General features: G+C 41.2%; 1 protein-coding gene across 2 annotated transcripts in view; it reads left to right on the forward strand.

The window, feature by feature from the left end:
- Positions 1-13,397, forward strand: part of ATPSCKMT (ATP synthase c subunit lysine N-methyltransferase) — a 29,118-nt gene that overhangs the window by 41 nt on the left and 15,680 nt on the right. The gene's annotated exons all lie outside the window — the stretch shown is intronic.

Genomic DNA, 13,397 nt, shown 5'->3' on the forward strand with positions numbered 1-13,397 from the left:
GGCGGGCTCCTTCGTACCGCGCTCAGTTCAGGAGTGCCGTGGGGCTCGCAGTCGGCTGGGTCTCCCCTGACTGTCCTGTCCGTGTTGGGTGCAGGCGGGAGTGGGAGCCGCTGTCACTTTCTTCACTAACTCTGTGTCTGGCGTTGGGTGCACAGTGCTTTTTCCCGCCGCGCCTCAACTCCCTCCGGGGCTTGCCTGGGTCCCTGCCTTGGGTTGTGGGCTGCAGGTGCAATTGCTGGTGCTGGTATTTAGCTGCCAGGAGCTGTTCTAGGAGCTTTACCGTGATTAAATCACGTAGTGCTTGGTGCGATCTTATGTGACGTGGGTACTGGAGTCTCAGTGGTGGATGGGTGGGAAAGAATCAGCGCTGCCATTTTATTCACTGTCTTTGGGGCAGTGACTTTAATGCTCTTTGTGCCTCAGTTTCCTTGTCTGCAAAAACGGCAATAATATTGTAGTACAGGTATCTACCTTGCACAGTGGCTGAACGATACAGGGAGAACAGTGCCTGGCTCTTAGCAAGTTCTGTTTAAGTATTTGTTAAATAAATCCCCATTTGGGACAAATGGTCCAGTAACTTGCCCAACGTTATACAGCCAAGCTAGTAAGAAGCAAAATTGCACAGGTTTGTACTGAGGGTTCCGCTCTGAATGACTTGGAAAGTTCTTTCTCGGCAACTCTAATGGTATCCAGTTCTATAAATCCTTCACACTTACACTCCTCTTTTTCTTTTTCATTTTCATTTCTTTTTTTCTTTTTTGAAAGACAGGAAGGAAGAGAGCTGAGAAGCATCAGTTCGTAGTTGCCGCGCTTTAGATGTTCATTGATTGCTTCTCATACGTGCGGGGGGGAGGGGTGGTGGTGGTGGTGGTGGTGGTGGAAGGGGCGGTGTTCAAGCTGAGCCAGTGACCCCCTTGCTCAAGCCAGCGATCGTGTGATCATGTTTGTGATCCCACACTCAAGCTGGAGAGAGCCTATGCTCAAGTCAGGGACTTTGGGGTTTCCAACCTGGGACCGCATCCCAGGCTGGGGCTCAATCCACTGCCGCCCCACCACCGGTCAGGCTGCTTTTTCTTTAGAGCACTAATCAGGACCAAATATTTTATGGCCTATTTGTTAGGATTTCCAGCCTCTCTGTACCCCACCCAACTGCCTAAGAACATGGACTTACCCCAGTTGTATTATTCCAGGTCTTTATTAGAGACTAAAATGTTGAAATGAATTCATGTATTATAACAGTTAACCTTGGTCTGAAAATCAAGAACTGGCTTTGTCATTGGAGGGTGGTTGATCATTTAATCTCTCCTAATAATGCTTGACCCACCTATTCTTAGATTGGTAATCCAAGGACATTTTAGATTTTGGAGTCAAGTCTCAATTCACTAAAACTTGGCCAGTTCGTTATTTTCTTATTCAAAGTGGTGAATTCTGCAATTTCTTTTCTTTCTTTTTTTTTTTTTTTTTTTTTTTTTTGTATTTTTCTGAAGTTGGGAATGGAGAGGCAGTCAGACAGACTCCCGCATGCGCCTGACCAGGATCCACCTGGCATGCCCACCAGGGGGCGATGCTCTGCCCATCTGGGGCGTTGCTCTGATGCAACCAGAGCCATTCTAACACCTGAGGCAGAGGCCATAGAGCCATCCTCAGTGCCCGGGCCAACCCTGCTCCAGTGGAGCCTTGGCTGTGGGAGGGGAAGAGAGAGACAGAGAGGAAGGGGAGGGGGAGGGGTGGAGAAGCAGATGGGCGCCTCTCCTGTGTGCCCTGGCTGCAAATCAAACCCGGGACTCCTGCACGCCAGGCCGACGCTCTACCACTGAGCCAACCGGCCAGGGCTGCAATTTCTTTGGCTCATTAGATTGTTGTGCAATATAGGATATGTCTAATGATGTTCTCCATGCAGTTTATTTCTTGTCAGAACATTGGGGAGGGGGTTTTCCCAGTGTCATTAGGTGCTGTATAGCGAAAAGGCATAAATGACATTAAGGCAGTACAAGAAAGACTTCTTAAGGAACCAAAAAATACGTTGAAAAGACAAAACATAGGCTGTAGTTTTTCAACTGGTATGTGAATAGAAGAACTCAGTAGGCCTTGAAGATTAAATATATGAACCCTATTAAAATATAAACCCCAATGGGCTTTGGGCTGTGTGCAGCCTATGTGTAGAAAAGAGAGGGATTGCTTGAGAGCTGGATACTGTTGTGCCTTTTCCTGGAGCTAATAAATCCACTATTCTGGGTGGTGGTGGAAGCCTAGAATACTGCTTTCAGTCTCAGCAAGAGGTTACCCAGTTTGCCATCAACATTGCTTTTGAGGCTGTAACTCGAAACTCATGTACTTTTGTTTGTGGCACTTACTCTGTTGGAAAAGAGTCTGCCTAGCCTTTGCTGATATTTTAGGTTCAAAAATGGGCATGTCCTGAGAAAAATTTAAAACATTACAGTGCCTCAATATGCCAGAAATTAATTTCCTCCATCATCACTACAAATAAATGCAATTCATTGGCTCACCTTCCAATGATGCAAATACATTTTAAGGGTTTACAGAGTCATTTGAAGAAGTATGGGAGATATGATCAGATTTGGCTTTTCAACATACAGGAATAACTTTTTTTTTTTTCTAGATGAGGGAAGGAGAGATAGACTCCTATATGTGCCTTGACTGGGATCCACCCGGCAACCCTGTCTGAGGCCGATGCTTTTACCAAATACCAAGTACCAAGTATTTTTAGTACCTGAGGCTGATGTCCTCCAGCAGAGCTATTCTCAGCACCTGGGGCCATGCTTGAAACAATAGGCCACTGGCTGTGGGAGGGGAAGAACGGGAAGGGGGAGATGAAGGAGGGGGAGAAGCTTCTCCTTTGTGCCCTGACCAGAGTCAAACCTGGGATGTCCATATACCAGGCTGATGCTGTATCCACTGAGCTACTGGCCAGGGCCAGGTTGGACACATTCTAGTAAGTTAATGAGTATAATGTGTTGTATGTATCCCACACTAATGGAAACATTTCAATATAATGAATTTCTTACAGTGAACACAGCAGCTGCCTAGAAATGAAACATTTGGTCAGTGGCTTAAGCCCCAGAAATTTGTATCTACCATGAACATTGGCACTTTGAAATCTAGGAGCACAATGGAGAAATATTTTAAAGAATGGAAATTGGAAGCTAGCTATTGATGTTACTTGAAGGACTCAGAAGTAGTAAAATAACTTGTGTAGCTTGTTAGTAATTAAATCTTTAGTAATATGAAATATACTTTCTATGAAAAACCTCACTAAGTTCACTGATATAACTTATTTTCTTAACATATTTTGATAACATGTTCATGGTGCTGAGTGGCTCTCAGCATTATCAATAACAGACTGTTTTCCCTAGTAGCCCTCCCAGTGGTCCCAATGGGAGTTGTTAAATTCTGCATCCAACCTTAACAGGAATAAAGGCAGGTGCAGGGACTAGGATTCATTATAATGAATAAATTGAAAATATATACAAATAATCATCTGTCTTTTTTTTTTTTTTTTTTTTGACAGGGTCAGAGAGAGGAACAGCTAGGGACAGACAGACAGGCAGGAAGGGACAGAGATGAGGAGCATCAATTCCTCGTTGCAGCCCCTTAGTTGTTCAGTGATTGCTTTCTCATATGTGCCTTGACTAGGGGGACTACAGCAGAGTGAGTGATCCCTTGCTCAAGCCAGTGACCTCGGGCTTCAAGCCAGCGACCTTTGGGCTCAAGCCAGTGACCATGGGATCATGTCTAGAATTCTATGCTCAAGCCATCGACCCCACACTCAAGCCGGATGAGCCTGCGCTCAAGCCAGCGACCTCGGAGTTTCAAACCTGGGTCCTCTGTGTCCCAGTACGATGTTCTATCCACTGTTTCACTGTCTGGTCAGGCTCATCTGTCTTTAATATGGGGCATATTTTTACCAGATAAAGTGACAGGTCACAATTCCAAACAGGTCTGTTTTTTTCTTTCTGACCTTTTTTCCTTATGTTTGAACTTGGATGAGAATCCGGCCTACTTTTCTGAGCACTCAGTCACTGCCTCTAGCTTTAGGTGACCCAGGTCTGTCCCTGGAAATTAGGATTTTCAACCATTATCAGAAGTCAGTAATTAGGCAAGCATGGGGACAACAGAAGGTCACCTCTGAGTCCTTTACTTTCAAGGACTGACTCGTAAGTGCTCAACAAAAAACAGTCAATGGCCATCACAGCATTTTGTTTTTTAATTTTTTTTTTTTTTCTGAAGTTGGAAATGGGGAGGCAGTCAGACAGACTCCTGCATGCGCTCGACTGGGATTCACCCGGCATGCCCACCAGGGGGCGATTCTCCGCCCATCTGGGGCGCTGCTCTATTGAAACCAGAGCCATTCTAGCGCCTGAGGCAGAGGCCATAGAGCCATCCTCAGCATGCGAGCCAACTTTGCTCCAGTGGAGCCTTGGCTGCGGGAGGGAAAGAGAGAGACAGAGGAAGGAGAGGGGGAAGGGTGGAGAAGCAGATGGGCGCCTCTCCCGTGTGCCCTGGCCGGGAATTGAACCTGGGACTCCTGCATGCCAGGCCGACGCTCCACCACTGAGCCAACCAGCCAGGGCCTGTTTTTTATTTATTTTTTAGATAATTTAATGGAGTGACATTGATCAAAAAGTACATAGGTTTCAGGTAAACATTTTTATAGCATTTGAGCTGTTGATATTACCTATCACCTAAAGTCAAACCATTTTCCGTCATCATATATTTGCACAGCTTTTATCTAATGGAATGGCTTGGTGTTCCAAAGAGCACATGTGACAGAAGTCTTTTTTATTTATATATTAGTAAACAGTCTTATGATTCTAAACACATTCCATTAAAGGATTAAAAATTTGTAGAAGCAGTCTTGATTTTAGTTTTGAATCTTCAGGGACTGGTTTTCACTGATAAAAATCAAGGCTTTTCTTATTGAATGATGGTAACGGTATAAGTCTTATGTTGGATTTACGTCGTAACTTCAGAAGCTCATACAAATTTTTATGGAGTTAATAGACTTGCAGGTATAAAAAATTCTGACAGAAAATTCAGTGATTTCATTAAGGGATACACTGCTGCGGGTGTTGTCTTTCTTAAAAACAAATATTGTTGTGACTGCTCAAAAAATCCCATCCCAGTGCACAAGAATAAAATGCACACTTAGCTCGGCATCAAAGTCTCGTCCTTGCCTTCTCGTGCTATCTATCACTCTGCTCAGCGAATGGTTTCCCCACCTTCTCTGCCTTAGTTCCAAGGCTTCCTTTTTTTCTTTCTTTTTTTTTTCTTCTTAAGTTGGAAACGGGGAGGCAGTCAGACAGACTCCCGCATGTGCCCGACCTGGATCCAGCCGGCACGCCCACCAGGGGGCGATGCTTTGCCCATCCTGGCGCTCTGTCGCAACCAGAGCCATTCTAGCGCCTGAGGCAGAGGCCACAGAGCCATCCTCAGCGCCTCAGCAAACTTTTGCTCCAATGGAGCCTTGGCTGCGGGAGGGGAAGAGAGAGACAGAGAGGAAGGAGAGGGGGAGGGGTGGAGAAGCAGATGGTCGCTTCTCCTGTGTGCCCTGGCCGGGAATCTAACCCGGGACTCCTGCACGCCAGGCTGACGCTCTGCCACTGAGCTAACCGGCCAGGGCCTTCCTTTTTTTCTAATACCTTTTATTTCCCAGCACCCTCATGCACGGCTCAATTTTTTTCTCTCAACACCTTCCTGGTTCCGATATTGGAATCAATCTCCTCCACCTCCCCATATATTTCCACTGCATTTTGTACACCATATAGCCTTGAGTATGTCTCAACTAGGTCCTGCCATGGACACAGTTAGATGGGAGGCCTGAAGAATTGAGAAGTACAAGTCTACACAGGTGAAATAGAATTTGGGTTGTCTATTTAACTGTCTACTGGCTTATGCTGACTAGAAAAACTGTCCATTAATGGACAGATGGATAAACAAAATGATTATCCATCCAATGGCATATTATTTGGCTATAAAAGGGAATAAAGTGCTGATACACGGTACAGCATAGATGAATCTTAAAAACACTATGCTAAGTGAAAGAGGCCAGTCACCGAAGACCACATACTATGTGATTTCACTCCTGTGAGAGTCTAGAATAGAAACTCCATAATGACAGAAAGTAGATTAATGCTTGCCTAGGACTAGGGAATGAGGGGGAGGATAGAAGGCTGGTAATTAAAGGTTAAGGGGTTTCTTCTTTTTATAAATTTAATGATATATATATATTTTAGATTTTATTTATTCATTTTAGAGAGGAGAGAGAGAGAAAGGGGGGGAGGAGCAGGAAGCATCAACTTCCATATGTGCCTTGACCAGGGAAACCAGTGTTTTGAACTGGCGACCTCAGAATTCCGGGTTGACGCTTTATCCACTGCGCCACCACAGGTCAGGCCTAGGTTAAGGGGTTTCTTGATGTCATGAAAATTTTCTAAAATTGACTATGACATATTTATGACTATAATAAAAACCTTTGATTTGTACACATTAAATTGTATGGTGTATGAATTACATGTCAAGAAAGTTGTTAAAAATGATTGATTCCCAACACCATGACAGTATGGAGAATAATAGCAGCTAACAGTCATCACTTACCCTTTCAGGCCTGTGCTAGGGGCTTTATGTGCATTTTTTATTTAACTGATTCAATAGCCCTGTGAGGATAGTATTTCTTTTTAAAATCACTTATTTTTAAATTTAAACAAAAATTATTTTTTTTCTTTTTATTAAGTTTATTGGACTGACACCGGTTAACAAAATTATAAAGGTTTCAGGTGCACAATTCCACAACACATCATTTGTACATCATATTGTGTGTTCACTGCCCCAAGTTAACTCCCAATATTATTTCTAAATCTTAGAGGTGAGGAAACACAGCCTTAACAACTTACCTAATGTCACACAACTAGTTAAGTTCTGAGACACCAGAATTGTGTGACTCAATCCTTTTAACCACTGTGCTGTGCAATTGGGGTGCCCACCAGATAATTTCATAGAAGGTGTGATGGATGTGCTTTGACTAAAAAATAATCAAATGCATGACTGCAATAGCATGTAAAGTCCTCCATACATTGCTGAAAATTATAACTGGAAACGTCTGTAAAACTATTGCTTTCTATTGAACACCGCCACTTTCCTAAATTTTATTTACCTACATCCCTAGCACCAGCAGTAGACTTTTGTTTTTGTTTCTGAGTTGGTTTCTACTATGAACCAGTTTTAAAATTCAGTTGGGGACTTGAGACATCAGGAGAACAAACCTGTTGTGTGGGAGGTGCCGATGGTTGGCGAGCTGCTCTGGAGCAGGGACTTATTGCTGTGAACCAGCTTTTGGTGTGTTCTGTGTTCAAATCTGTACCTCCCAAAATTGTAACAGATCACCACATTTCATGGGTATGGTAGGTGGGATAATGACACCCCCCACCCCCACACAGCTCCACATCTTCATTCCCAGGACCTGTGGATATATGTTATATGAGAGATTTTGCAGATGGGATCAAGAATTTTGAGATGGGGAGATTATCTTGGATTATCTGTGTGGGACCAATGTAGTTACAGGGGTTCCTGTAAAGGAAAGTGGCAGGAGGGTCAGAAGAGATGTTATGTTGAAAGCAGAACTTGCAGTGATGTGGGCCACTGGCCAAGGAATGTGAGCAGCCTTTAGAAGCAGGAAAAGGCAAGAAAACCTATCTCATACAGTTGATCTCCAGAACTGAATGACAATAAATGTGTATTGTTTTAACTCACTAAATTTGTGGCAACAGGAAACTAATTCAATGGGCCTTTTGAATGGTTTGCTAATTACTGAAACTGAACATTAATGCCTTTGAGAAAAAAGCAGTTGTCTTCCCTCCTTGCTCTCCCTGTTTCCTATGAATTCCTTTGTTTTGGTTTTAGCTCCTCAGCTAGACTTTTAACTGCTTCAGGGCAGGCGGGTCTTGTTCCCTGTGGAGATCAAGTGCCAGGCACTATTCGGAGTACTTTACTGCACTCACTCATTTCATCCTTACATGATCTCCACTTTACAGGTGAGAATAAGGTTCAGAGAGGTGAAAGATCACACCATTAGCAAGCTGTGTGACCAGGGTCCTAACCTGGGCAGGCTCTTGCTCTTACATGTGGTGCTGTGTTCCTCGTTAATCAATTGCAAAATTAATTTAAAATCACTTTCAATCTTAAAAACCTTGAGATCTTAATAAGAATATATTTTAAAGGCTAAAACTCAAGAGGAGGATATGTAAGGTACCCTTTATTTTTCTGTAATCAGTGATGGGAATTTTTTTGCTTTATTCCATCTTTGTGATAGCACTGAAATGATAATTTTTTTAATCTACATAATTATTTTATTTCTATATGAAATTTTTTTGTGTTGACTGGTAGCTGATAGTGTCTAATGACGGGCTAATTTTAGATGGCAAGCCATATATATATTTTTTATTACTAATTTTAATGGGGTGACATTGATAAATCAGGGTACATATGTTCAGAGAAAACATCTCCTGGTTATTTTGACATTTGATTATGTTGCATACCCATCACCCAAAGTCAAATTGTCTTCCGTCACCTTCAATCTGGTTTTCTTTGTGCCCCCCCCCCCCCAACCACCACACTCTTATCAATGTCTCTGAGTCTCATTTTTATGTCCCATCTATGTATGGAATCATATTGTTCTTAGTTTTTTCTGATTTACTTATTTCACTCAGTATAATATTATCAAGGTCCATCTATGTTGTTGTGAATGATCTGATGTCATCATTTCTTATGGCTGAGTAGTATTCCATAGTACAGTGGTCCCCAACCTTTTTTGGGCCACGGACCAGTTTAATGTCAGAAAATATTTTCATGGACTGGCCTTTAGGGTGGGATGGATAAATGCATCACGTGACCGAGACAAGCGTCAAGAGTGAGTCTTAGACGGATGTAATAGAGGGAATCTGGTCATTTTTAAAAAATAAAACATCGTTCAGACTTAAATATAAATAAAACAGAAATAATGTAAGTTTTTAATTCTTTCTCTGCGGACAGGTACCAAATGGCCCACGGACCAGTAGTGGTCTGTGGCCCGGGGGATGGGGACTACTGCCATAGTATATATGTACCAAAGCTTTTTAATCCACTTGTCCACTGACAGACACTTGGGCTATTTCAGATTTTTGCTGTTGTGAACAATGCTGCCATAAACATGGAGGTGCATTTCTCCTTTTGGAACAGTGCTATGGTGTTCTTAGAGTATATTCCTAAAAGTGGGATAGCTGGGTCAAAAGGCAGTTCAAATTTAATTTTCGAACTGTAGGAATCTCCATACTGTTTTCCACAGTGGCTGTACCAGTCAGCATTCCCACCAACAGTGTAGGAGGGTTCCCTTTTCTCCACATCCTCGCCAGCACTTATTCTGTGTTGTTTTGTTGATGAGTGCCATTCTGACTGGTGTGAGGTGATATCTCATTGTGGTTTTAATTTGCATTTCTCTGATGATTAGTGATGTTGAGCATCTGTATGTCCTCTTTGGAGAAGTGTCTCTTCATTTCTTTTTCCCATTTTTGATTGGATTGTTTGTCTTTCTGGTGTTGAGTTTTACTTGCCTGTGGAGATAAATTGGCAAATATATTGCTGCGAGAGCTGTCGGAGAGCTTATTGCCTATGTTTTCTTCTAAGATGCTTATGGTTTCACGACTTACATTTAAGTCTTTTATCCATTTTGAGTTTATTTTTGTGAATGGTGTAAGTTGGTGGTCTAGTTTCATTTTTTTGCAGGTAGATGTCCAATTTCCCAACACCATTTGTTTTTACTCCATTGTATGCTCTTACCTCCTTTGTCAAATATCAGTTGTCCATAAAGGTGTGGGTTTATTTCTGGGTTCTTTGTTCTGTTCCATTGATCTATATGCCTATTCTTATGCCAGTACCAGGCTGTTTTTTTTATTTTTTATTTATTTATTTTTTTACAGAGACAGAGAGTGAGTCAGAGAGAGGGATAGACAGGGACAGACAGACAGGAACGAAGAGAGATGAGAAGCATCAATCATCAGTATTCCATTGCGTGTTGCAACACCTTAGTTGTTCATTGATTGCTTTCCCACATGTGCCTTGACCGCGGGCCTTCAGCAGACCGAGCAACCCCTTGCTGGAGCCAGCGACCTTGGGTTCAAGCTGGTGGGCTTTTCCTCAAACCAGATGAGCCCACACTCAAGCTGGTGATCTCGGGGTCTCGAACCCGGATCCTCCGCATCCCAGTCTGACGCTCTATCCACTGTGCCACCACCTGGTCAGGCCCAGGCTGTTTTGAGTACAATGGCCTTATAGTATAACTTGATATCCGGAAGTGTGATACCTCCCACTTTATTCTTCCTTTTCAAGATTGCTGAGGCTATTCGTGTCCTTTTCTGGTTCCATATAAATTTTTGGAATATGTGTTCTATATCTTTGAACTATGTCATTGGTATTTTAATTGTTATTGCATTGAATTTATAAATTGCTTTGGGTAATATAGACATTTTAATGATGTTTATTCTTCCTAACCATGAGCATGGTATATGCTTCCACTTGTTTGTATCTTCCTTGATTTCTTTTATCAATGTTTTATAATTTTCTGAGTACAAGTCTTTAACTTCCTTGGTTAAATTTACTCCTAGGTACTTTATTTTTGGGGTTGCAATAGTGAAGTGGATTGTTTCCTTACTTTCTCTTTCTGACAGTTCATTGTTGGTGTATAAAAATGCCTCTGATTTCTAAGTATTCATTTTATATCCTGACACCTTGCTGAATTCATTTATCAGGTCCAGTAGATTTTTGACTGAGACTTCAGAGTTTTATATATACAATATCATACCATCTGCAAATAATGATAGTTTTACTTCTTCTTTTCCAATTTGGATGCCTTTTATTTCTTCTTCTTGTCTGATTGCTGTGGCTAGGACTTCCAGAACTATGTTGAATAAGAGTGGTGAAAGGGGGCACCCCTACCTTGTTGGGAATTTTTTGATAACTGTTTTGATCTCATTTGTTGTAATTGGTCTGTTTAGGTTTTCTGATTCTTCCAGATTGATTTTTGGAAGATTATATGTTTCAAGGAATTTGTCCAATTTCATCTAGGTTGTCTAGTTTTTTGGCATACAGTTCTTCATAGTATTTTCTTACAATATTTTGTATTTCTGTTGTGTCAGTTGTTATTTCTCCACTCTCATTTCTAATTTTATTTATATGAGTCCTCTCTCTTTTTTTCTTGGTGAGTTTAGTTAAAGGTTCATTGATCTTGTTTACCTTTTCAAAGAACCATCTCCTGGTTTCATTGATCCTCTGTATTGTTTCTTTGGCCTCTATGTCATTTATTTCTGCTCTGATCTTTATTATTTCCTACCTTCTACTACCCCTGGTCTTTACTTGCTGTTCTTTTTCTAGTTCTTTTAGATGCAGGGTCAAGTTGTTTATTTGAGCTTTTTCTAGCTTCTTAAGTTATGCCTGTACTGCTATGAACTTCCCTCTCAGTACTACTTTTGCTGTGTCCCATAAATGTTGAGTTGATGTATGCTCATTATCATTTGTTTCTAGGAATTATTTTATTTCTTCTTTGATCTCATTGTTAGCCCATTTGTTATTTAATAACATGCTATTTAGTTTCCAAGTGTTTGAGTATTTTTCAGTTTTTCTGTTGTGACTGATTTCTAGTTTCATGCCATTGTAATCAGAGAAAATGTTTGATATGATTTCAATCTTCTTAAATTTGTTGAGACTGCTTTTGTGCTCTAACATGTGGTCTATCCTAGAGAATGTACCATGAGCACTTGAAAAGAATGTATATTCTGCTGCTTTAGGGTGAAAGATTCTGAAGATATCTATTAAATCAAGCTGATCTAATGTGTCCTTTAAGTCTGTTGTTACTTTGTTAATTTTCTTTCTTGAGGATCTATCTAATGATGTTAGTGGGGTATTGAAATCCCCTACTATTATAGGATTGCTGTTGATCTCACCCTTTATATCCATCAAAGTCTGCTTTGTATATTTAGGTGCTCCTATATTAGGTGCGTAGGTATTTATAATGGTTATATCTTCCTGTTGGATTGCTCCCTTTATCATTATGTAGTGATCTGCTTTATCTCTTACTATAGTCTTTGTTGTAAAGTCCATTTTGTCTAAGTATTGCTACCCCAGCCTTTTTTTCTCTTCCATTTGCATGAAATATTTTTTCCATCCTTTTACCTTCAGTCTATGTGCATGTTTTGTTTTAAGGTGTGTCTCTTGTAGACAGCATTTGTAAGGGTCCTGTTTTCTTATCCACGCAACTACCCTATGTCTTTTGACCGAATCATTTAATTCATTTACATTTAAGGTTATTACTGATATGTAGTTGTTTATTGCCATTTTATTCTTTAAAGCTGTATTTCTCTTTTGCTATATTCTTTTCCCCCTTTGATCTGTTTACAACAGGCCCCTTAGCATTTCTTTTTTTTTTTTTTTGTATTTTTCTGAAGCTGGAAACGGGGAGAGACAGTCAGACAGACTCCCGCATGCGCCCGACCGGGATCCACCCGCACGCCCACCAGGGGGCGACGCTCTGCCCACCAGGGGGTGATGCTCTGCCCCTCTGGGGCGTCGCTCTGCCATGACCAGAGCCATTCTAGTGCCTGGGGCAGAGGCCAAGGAGCCATCCCCAGCGCCCGAGGCCCCTTAGCATTTCTTGCAGTGTTGGTTTGGTTGTAGTTAATTCCTTGAGATTTTTTTGTCTGGGAAGCTTTTTATTTCTTCTTTAATTTTAAATGATAGCCTTGCTGGATAAAGTAATCTTAGATGTAGGTTCTTGTTCTGCATTACTTTGAATATTTCTTGCATTCCCTTCTGGCCTTAGGTGTTTCTGTTGAAAAGTCAGATGTCTTCCTTATGGGGACTCCTTTGTAGGTGTAGCCCTTATATTCTCTAGCAGCTTTTAATATTTTCTCTTTATCACTTAGCTTTGGTATTTTAATTATGATGTGTCTTGGTGTCAATTTTGTTTGGTTTCTCTTTAATGGAGTTCTCTGTGCTTCTTGAACGTGTGAGATAGGGAAGTTTTCAGCTATGATTTAATTGAACAAAGTTTCTATCCCTTGTTCTTTCTCTTCTTCTTTAGGAACCCCTATGATGCAGATGCTATTTCTCTTCATGTTCTTACAGAGCTCTCTTACTTAGAGTTTCCTCAGACTTTTGAGTCTCTTTTCTTTTTTTCTGCTCTGCTTCCATGCCTTCGTTTATTTTATCCTCTAACTCGCTGATTCGATCCTCAGCTTCATCCATCCTGCTTTTAATTCCTTCCATTGTGGTCTTCAATTCTGATATTGTATTTGTCATTTCTGACTGATTCTTTTTTATTATTTCAATTTCTTTTTTTATATTTGCTATCTCTT

Source organism: Saccopteryx leptura, chromosome 1 (assembly GCF_036850995.1).
Source record: "Saccopteryx leptura isolate mSacLep1 chromosome 1, mSacLep1_pri_phased_curated, whole genome shotgun sequence".
NCBI lineage: Eukaryota > Metazoa > Chordata > Mammalia > Chiroptera > Emballonuridae > Saccopteryx > Saccopteryx leptura.